The sequence below is a fragment of the Bombus impatiens genome, unplaced genomic scaffold (assembly GCF_000188095.3).
Source record: "Bombus impatiens unplaced genomic scaffold, BIMP_2.2 scf_0478, whole genome shotgun sequence".
Lineage (NCBI taxonomy): Eukaryota > Metazoa > Arthropoda > Insecta > Hymenoptera > Apidae > Bombus > Bombus impatiens.
In genome coordinates this window covers 2,163,606-2,173,589 of record NT_176897.1, presented here as the reverse complement: position 1 = coordinate 2,173,589, position 9,984 = coordinate 2,163,606, and the positions used below count along the sequence as shown (strand labels likewise).

Genomic DNA, 9,984 nt, shown 5'->3' with positions numbered 1-9,984 from the left:
GGCGGCAGCGACTATGTCCTGTTCAGTCTTGGAAAAACGTGTTAAACGTGGCACTTGAATTTCATCCTCCCACGCCTGTCCCTTCAATAGTTGGAAGGGGGACACTGGATGGCGGCGAGAGGCGACGGTGTGCCGGTCTGATTTAAAGCGTTGTAAGGTGTAAGTATAGCGTGTTCTCTGTTCGATCGAACGTGTTTCACGATATGGTAATCATTCGACTGTGTGAGAACTGGAAATGAAAAGAGTAACTTTTTCCCAAAAATGAAATGTCGGTAGTTGACTGACGTGACGTAATAGCGTTTTAAACCGCGTTGAACAGTGTCGACAAAATACGAAGAAGCGTTGCCGGAGTTTTTTAAAGAGCTTTCGAAATAGCTTAAATGCCGACAGAGAATTATTCCAAGATGGTGCCTTCGGACAACGAACTAAATTTAGTAAGCGAGCCCGAAACCGGCGCGATGCGAAGCGACGGCCAAATCACGATGTAAGTGACGAAACACCGAGAAACGCTTCGCCGAAGACGAGAATGTTCCCGGTTTCGAAACAATCAAACTGTATCGTTATCATTATCCGTCGTTATCACCACCATCGCGCGAAGCGAAGGGTGAGAATATCAACGAAGAAGGGACGGAATATGTGCATATCGAGCAATTTTTTATCTAATTGCAGTGTTTAATCGCGCTCGTTGTGTCTCAAACTTTATAGAAAAGTTAATAAAGGGTCTCTTGGCATGATTTCTCGTTTCGACAAAAAACCGAAACACGTTGCTCTCTCTCTCTTATCTCTTTCTTATTATCTGTCGTTATTCCCATCGATCACTTTTCATAACATTTCTCTCACTTTCTATTCTTAATCCGATTATCACTCGCGTCTAAAATTGCAAATGCAAAATTAATTACTGCGTCCCATCAGAGCCGGATAACATTTCTAACCTCTCAATTCAATCGTAAGAATTAATTAACCGAAACGTTCTCTCTCTCTCTCTCTCTCTCTCTCTTTCTCTCTCTCTCTCTCTCTCTCTCTCTCTCTCTCTCTCTCTCTCTCTCTCTCTCTCTCTCTCTCTCTCTCTCTCTCTCTCTCTCTCTCTCTCTCTCTCTCTCTCTCTCTCTCTCTCATATATATATATACTAATGAATAAAGTAAATAGCTAACAAAGAAAATGCAAGGGGAACGAGCAAAAAGAAAAGAGAACCGACGAATGTTATACCGCCGTGCATGAAGAATTTCTATAAAAATTGTTTTCGCATTATTTTTAATTCTATAAATATAGAATTAAACCTCCATTCAAACATCGTAGCCAATATGTATATATATATATATATATAAATATATATCGATTCGTACGTCATTTGAATGTAAATGATTTATCCTATCGCAACACCTAACCGAGTTAATTACACTTATTACAGAATATTAACGAGTCTCGTGTAATTTCGATCGGTGGTTTAATCATACGCTATGTAACCACCGGCTCTCGTCGGACGAGTCCCGATTAACAAATCCCCCGGCTAATTTGTTAACAGGTTAAATTCCGTGCAGCTGTATCGCCGTTATGGAAGCGGCCAAGCCGATTCAGTTTGGAATTTCCCATTGCGCTCGCAGCGATGCAATTACGGAACTTTAATGTTAGCGGAATATCAGGCATCGTCTCCAGCTGGGAATTTCATGGTTCGATAGCGATATTAGCGAACGCGGGATTGCCGGTTGGACCAGCATGATTTTCGCAGATGGTAACGTCGTAGTCTGAATTAAAAGATCGGATCGACGGCGAAGATCCTTTTTCGTCTATGCACGCTTCTGTCTGCATGGATGTTAAAACTCTCCAAGTGCTTGAAAATGCTCGATTCCACGTGCAAATACGGCATTGCGTTTCCCAATTAAAACGTAACAGTTAGGTTTCAGAAAAGGCTTTTTTGTTCCTTTAGTAGCTATGTTTTATTATATATAGCTGCTATCATATATCCTTATATTTAAGTATAACACGTACTTTCCACTTCCTACGTTAATCTATCTAAAAAATCGAATCATAACTCGTACGTAGAGATGTTAACCATTGAACAACGACCCCTGAACAGCACGGGGGTACGTATAATTTTAAACTTGCGAAAGATTTATCTACAAATGACTATAGCCAATCGCTAATCTTATTTTGTATTGAACTCTACAAGTATACATATATAACAAAGTGTATACATATATATACGCAGCTATTCGATAGGCAGATATAAATCTTAGTCTAATGGAAAGGAAAAGTAGAAAACTTTTATCTAAAGGCGACGACGATGGCACACCCCTTGATGCTGTCGCAGTGATCGTTGACGACGCGGCCGTATCGTAACATTCGTCTACGATCTACACGGCTGCTTACGGTAAGAAAGCGGCAGCCGCGCGCTTATGATCTTCGCCGAAAAGCCGAAGCATCGATCGAAAAGCGTACGTGCAGAATACAGCAAAAACGATAAGTCGGTCGAGCCAGCCAAACGATAAGTCTCTCGATTCACCGTTGTCAGCATCCGTCGTTGAAGCCATTTCAAGAAATATTTATGTATATGTATGTACATTGTACATACTTTAGCATATCATACGCTCACCGCTCCTACATGCCATACTACGTGCCATACTGCGTTCCACACGAGCTAAATCTCATTCGATCAAACGAAAGGAAGCGCAACGGTTGCAAAATTGTGAATTTGCCTGCACCAAACATTTCCAGCCTCGTCCAAACAGGATTGGAAACGCTCGAACGTTTCAAGTTCGAACTAATTGAATTTACTCGAATCACGAATTTATTTTGCGTTCGAAGCCCATTGCCTGGCACATGTTTCCCTTTCTCCGATCGTCTTTTCATCCGTTAAATTCTCGCGATAACGTGCTGTAATTACTAATTAAATTAATTGTAACGAAATATGACTTGCGATATTCACGTCTCGTTATCATCGTTAACATTTGTCCAAATGTCCTCGAGTTAGCTACCAAACTCGATGAACAACTCAGGAGTATAGAGCATGTACGTAAAGAGAAGATTAAAAAAAGTGCTGCTCGAGTTTGAAAGCTTTCGTGTGACACGAAACTTGGAAGAACAACGCGTTAATACGATAAATAGAAAAAGGAGCCTTCGGCAATGGCGCTGCATTGAGCATCCGTAACATGGAGTGAATTGTAAATGTATACGTATATACATATGTATATGTAAAACCGAGAGGCAGATAATTACGCTACTATCTGTTTTCTTCGAGAGCAAAGTCGATATTAATCCGGTTACAGGGGGTTAAGAGATTATCTATCAACGTTCGGCAACGAATAACGACAGATCAAATCAGATAGAATAAATCGGATAATGACAGATCAAAGAAAGAAGACGGATCGGAACAAATAATGTATGTAACGTTTCATTTTGAATGTTAGCCGACCTAACGTAAACACATTAAAAATGAAGAATCGGGAGAAAATCGTCCGACCGAGTGGATGAGCTTTCTAAATCCGCCTACGTGCAAACTCTTTTCTTTTCATGTGAAAAGCCGCTGGAAGAGTGGCTAGTAAAATGCGAACGAAAAGTGCACTCCACGGATGTGTGGAAGAACGCGAACTGGCCCGCCCGACTACTTGCCTCCTGGGATTCGGCTATTATTACATTCGCGGCGAGAATCACGTGTACCACGCATTTTTTGCCAACATTTCGCTGATTTTCCGTAAAACAGAATTCGCCTTGTTTCAAAAAAAATCTTCTTATTTAGCCGATTCGTAGGAAATATTTGTTTGGTCCTTGAGCAAATATTGCAAACATTACGATGTGAAGCTCTATATGGAAGGGTTAATGGCTACCGTTCGTTAACAGCGCATATCCACCGCGTATAATTCGTTGGTACAAGCTTTAAGTCAGCTACACAGGTTCCGGTAGATCTATGAGCGGGCGTAAGATACATAGGTATGCCTTTTCGGATTTACTGTGATACCGCATCGTGCGTACGATACAACTGTACGGATATTTTGACTACTGCAGGCGACCTGTCTGATCACATGCAAAAAATTGTTCGATACGCTTGTCAGGTCGCTGTAACAAATACATGCTTAATAAGAAATAACTCGTATCTTTTTGCAGAAATTTCCAACGTCAGCTACCACCACTATGCCATGCTCCTGTTTTGCCATTGATATTAGGTCCGCCTCATTACAAATAGAAAATCCAAATGTTCCAAGTATTTCGAAATCTATACACCTTCTTACGCTCTCGTCTGCCTTTTCAACCTCCTCTCGAAGGAGAGATTAGATTCGTTCGGGCACTCGAGCGAAAACATCATACCGAGAGGACAAGCGAAAGGTAAAGCTTGATTCGTTGAGCTAAGTGAATGCAAGTCAAACGATATACTCGCTTCTACGTTACCAAACCAAAGGGTTGTTCTCCGGGTCAAATAATTCGAAACGGAATTTGTAAACCAGGGCTGTCTATCCTCGAACATTGCGGATCCGATTCAACGTTTACCGTCGTAATCTAACGATCGTGCAACATAACGCAACATAACGCAACATAACGCAACATAACGCAACATAACGCAACATAACACAATGTGCCACTATTATACGCGAGAATATTAAAATATATAAAAAAAGGCTAAACAGATTTGAGATTCAAGAAAATTTGTTCAATGTGTGTTTCCTGTCGTTCACGTTGCTTGTTCGTTTACATGCTAGTAAACATGCCTCGGAAGCTAGTCCTTGGAGAATGTATCGTTGGTGCATTTTGGTATCCATGTGGTAACGATTGACATAATAGCGTAACACGTGTGTGAAACATGTGCGGTGCCAAAGGAGGGATGCTGATAACTTGCAGGAAATTAGATACAGAACAGCCTGTACTATGGAGAAATGCGTTTGAAAAACGGTCTTTTTCCATCTAGCGTTACGCGTTACGAGTCTTTCAAATATAGGTAACTGTCCTTATAACATGTATACGTAATATATGTTCAAAAGTTCTGTTTCAACTGATTTCATTGATTCTCACATAAAGAAAGGCACGAGAAATTCCCTAAAAACATAGTTATCCTTTCAAAGATCTTCTAGCCACTATTATCCTAAAGAAATTCAATTCTGACAATTGCAGTTGCGCGTCTTGCATGACTCATAAATGCAGCAATAAACACTACGCGCGTGCTAAGAATGCATATAAATAATTAATCAAATTCAAGACATAATTTATGCACCGCTGTATGCGCGCGTGCAGCAAATAAGTTTCAATTTCTTTCTGTTTCTCTTCGCTTTATATTTACGTATCTTGAAAAACGGGAAACTAAAAAGAAAAAATAATTTAACGACGAAATAAAAGATTATCGCTTTTTCAAAGTTCCGTCTCGCTCTTTTCAAACGAGGCGAATAAATAAAATAGAAAAATTTGTCCAAGGGTTAAGATCGCAAAATTGGATAACATAACATTGATAACATTGGATAACATTGATAAGCGACATTGAAAAATCATCGTAAAATACGAAGGCAACGGAGAATGCTTGATCGCAATCTGTTTTGCAAGGAGAAATTCTGACTCGACTCGAAATTCTGTGGTTAATCGTGCCACTTTATTTCTAATTCCTTTTGAAAATAAGTCTCGCGGTGTGTCGACTATGAAGGTGGATTTATGCGTATTACATATTCGTTCGGAGACGGAACGGTTACGGCTTACGGCATGGTTCCGTTCATTGTCAGACATTTCTATAGCGACAACAGTCGGTAAATCGATCGGCATGCCTATGCAGCGCCGATTCGGACATTTTCTATGGAACGACAGATAGACCGGCGATATTGTTTCTCACGTTTCCGTCAATACTTCTTCTACTGCTTAATGAAACGTATGTGTATATGTGTATCGTTCAAAAGCTGTGACACTTACGAGAGATAAATGTGAAAAGATTAACGAACGATATCCACTGTACGACACGAGACGGAGGAATATCCTTATTCTTCGTACCGTTTTCAAGCAGAAACTGACATCTACATTCCGACTCCGTGTCTGTTTGGGCAGAATCACGCCGTAACCGGTAATCGGTTTTTTTTTTAATTGCGTATCTGAACGGATAATATAAACGCATCTTAAGGAGTGCGTATCGTATAATACAAGTATTAACTGGTTAATGCTGTGCTGGTCAATCGTCGATACGAAACCTTTAAAACACAGTTATTCCGATAGATCCATGAGCATTTCTTTATTTCGATAGATCTTTTAATAACGACTTTTCCTCTTGCAATCTCTGGAATACGTAGCGATTAGTAGTTCATTCAAACTTCAGACCAACGGCGCATATGGCAAAACTGTACATTAATTAGTTAAATTACAAGAGTAAAGTTATCAAAAATGATATTCACCATGGAAGAAACGAGCCAATTAACGGAATATCCGATGGGTTATTTGAGATTAATAACGTATGTGTTGGAAAATTGTATCCATTGCATCGAATCAAATTCTAAACGCGTATCCTTTTACCGTAAAAAAAAAAAAAACGCGAGAAACAAAGATTCGCTGAATCGATCGAACCAGTTTGAATATCACGCGCAGCAATAATGAAAACAACGAGAGGATAAAATTGCCGGTGAACAAGAAGAAACGAGAAATATCTGCTTTATCTGTGTAGAGGTTCGCTTCGTTTAATTAATTAGCAACTCGCCGTTACGAGCAAAGCCCCTGACATTAAGTTTGCTCGAGACATGGCGTTGCGTCGATGGGGTTCACGGTCGAAGAACATGGTCGTTAATTTTTCGTCCACATGGAGTAAGAGACTAGGGTACCACCACCTATCGCACTGTCAATCAAATCGCCGACTTCGTTCTTCCAACGCCTTACGAACGACCGACCCCGTGTAAGGAGAAAACCTACTCGTAAAGATGGAAATATCGGCTATCGTCGATAGCTTTGCGGTTAATGCTGCGCTGTTAATTGACGATCAACGATTAACGAGATACTGCGATCATCGATTTCGAGATATTTCGTATAAAGCCAGAGCCCAGAACAAGCGAGTCGAAAATAAAAATGTTAACACATTGGATGACTTAAGCCTGTGACCTTCGTGCTGCTGCTGTTTATTGAATCGACCGACCGCCTACTTTCATGCACTTGCCATGATCTCATCTCTGAATTCCTTCTACGGTATGTTTTATTATACATACATATACGTAATACGATGTCTGCAATAAGTAAGTAAATTCCATGCTTAACGAATATCGATATATCGCAGACATTGCTGGGCCCAAGGGTTATTATGTAGGTCATGCTGGAATGTTCTTGTAACGATAACTGCCGCGACGAGATTTACCTCGAAGCATGTATCGAGGCCAAGTTCCATGTGAAGGGATCTCTGGGTACCATGATACATACGTACAATTAGTATATGATATCTGACCATCTGTAGCGTATCGGTAGATGTACGTATACATACGGGTTTCAAGCAATCAAATATCTCAACATTTATCTATGCGAAACAATATCCAAATTATATTATATCAGTTAGATATAGTCAGGTGTGTGCGTCACAAATAACATTTTAATCTGTTTGTAACGAACGTAAGCAGAAATAATCACGTTTTAATAATTAACCTTGCATAAGGGAAGATATTTTTAGAAAGTGTGACTCGAAAGAAATACAACCGATCCTGTTTTGACATTGTAAATCGAAAGAAAGTTTGGTACCACGATTTCGCCATATAAATTTTATCTCTCATATAATAAACCATTCTTTTAAAGCAATGTGCTAATCTTGAGAATGAGGTTAAAAAATGTCGTAAAAGTTAGCAGGCAGCACGAGAAATTACCTTGTTAAAAAGACTGTATGAATTTAAAACGTTCGTTCCCTTTTCTTTCGTTGCGTAGGGCGTACAAGTATATGATAGTAGGTACATAGCTATACATATCTAGACGCCTCGGAGACAGAATGCGGATGTAACGATATTCCTTCCTACGATCTGGCGTCTCGGCGTTTCAACCGCAAAAAATCACGATACACGCCCGTGAAATGAGTCATAGGCGCCAGCGGTTCACGTACACATACCGCGCGGACGATATACAGTGGAAACGGAAAAGTTTCATTATGTTCGTTCGGCTCGTTGACAACGGGACATCGTGATTTATCGTTACGTGAGAAAAACACGAAGGCACGAAGCCTCGAAGGATCGAAGGTTCGTTCAAACAGGCACGTTACTTCTGTCACAAAGTTATTAATAAACACCATTCTGTCATTGCCATCGTGCAGCCATGATTGATCCACCGTTCACGTCGTGCAGCGTTCGCCTTTAAAATTTAAATGCCATTGGAAAGATATCAAGGGAGAAAATTGGACGTGATGCGACGCGATATAACTGGTGCAAATTTCGTCGGTCCAATCCGAACATATAGTCACAGCCATCTTAACGATCATTTTGTAAGAGTATTTTGAATCGAGCGCCGGCCAATTCCATCAACGTTTCTTGCTTTTCGAATCGATGTACGATCGAAACTCGATTATTCAAATCACAAGGGGACGATTGAAATCTATTGGTTGTTCGGGTTTCTCATCTTATATTCAAGAAACAGAAATTCGACCTACAGAGGTTGTGTACATATTCATTCCTTATAAGCATATCAAGTCGAATTTTAAATAATGAATATTAAATGCAAAGCAAACAAAATGTTCGTCTTTGTTTAAAACACGCTTCGTTCGATAATTTTTTATAGATGAAGGAGAATCTGTGTGAACGAAACGTTGTGTGAAATGCGAGCCACGTATGAATAATACGATAGAGATAGAGATAGAGAAACGGAGATGCGTAACGAATCAAAGGACGGAAACCGTAGGTCCGAGTGACGAAAACTACGTGCGAGGGACACGGGCACAGCGGGTCACGTATTATCAACAATAAATGTATGTTATGAAACGATTTTTCGTTGCAAGTAAATATTTATAAGTACGTACAGTATAGGTATATAGGTGTTGGTGCGTGCGTGCGTGCGTGCGTTTTTGCATATGATTCGTCGGACAAGTATGTAATATAAACAATCTATAAGATAGAACTGTAGTCTTATAAAAGCATTCAAACTACAGATATTTAAATTATCGATCTAATTGGACCGCGTCTCGACGTTGCACAGATCACGTCGTAGCACGATCGTTTTTAGAGAAACGACTAGTTTACCTGGCTTTCGATTTCACGGCTCAACCCGTTTTGCTCGGGCATCAACGAGAAACGAGCATTCCAAGGAACCATCCAAGTCTTCCGATAAGGTAACGTCGTAGTTTTATCCTAAACTCGAGTATACTCGACACACACAGCAATGATGAAAACTGCACAGAATAAGTAGCTCACTGATACTGATACCGATATATCACAAGCATCGTGAATTCTAAATGTACCACTACACTGGTAGGATCGGTTTTCTTGAAATTCGTAACCGGTCGCATGCGGCGGCTGTTCGGCAGAGAAACGACCGAGACGTCGAACGATCGTCGGTCGACCGAGTTTCTGTCGCGTAGAGTGTCGCAGAGGAAACAATTTCGAGCGGAAGCCGCGCAACAGATTTCCCTAGCTCGAAACGGACACGTTGACAAACCAAGAAAGGAACGAACCGGACAACGCGACGCGACGAAACACCGAACCGGAGAGAGAAACGATACGTACGTCCGGAGCGCGTGGCGTGTGCGCATCGACTGCTAACTTCACCCAACGAGCATCGAGTACGATCTCTTGTCTTTCCATCCTAGTCGCACCGACGCGACGTGCGTGTCCTGCACCCGGTCGACCTTCTCTCTCGCGCTTCTTTATCTCTGCCTATCGTTACGTCTTCTCTTCTCCTCTCTTTTCTATACAGTTTCGTCCAGCCTGCTTAGGTCGCCTGTATCTGTACCATACGAGATATTCGATCTTCCTTTTCCATTACTTTCTTCTTTCTCTATTCGTGCTTTCTTTGTGTCGACAGATTTTCCATCTTTCTTCTCTCATCCCTGTCCACCTCCCACACCCACCCCCGACCCC

At 40.9% G+C, this 9,984-nt stretch overlaps 1 protein-coding gene across 11 annotated transcripts in view; it reads right to left on the bottom strand.

Moving 5' to 3' along the window:
- The window catches only part of LOC100744546 (guanine nucleotide-releasing factor 2), a 60,837-nt gene that overhangs the window by 18,818 nt on the left and 32,035 nt on the right, over positions 1-9,984 (bottom strand). Inside the window, exon 1 of one of the 11 annotated variants that reach the window (XM_012387530.3) lies at positions 9,148-9,679. The exons of the other annotated variants lie outside the window; for them this stretch is intronic. The gene's annotated coding sequence lies outside the window, so the exon portion shown is untranslated. Of the gene's footprint in view, positions 1-9,147; positions 9,680-9,984 lie in introns of those variants that run through there. 11 annotated transcript variants of the gene reach the window in all.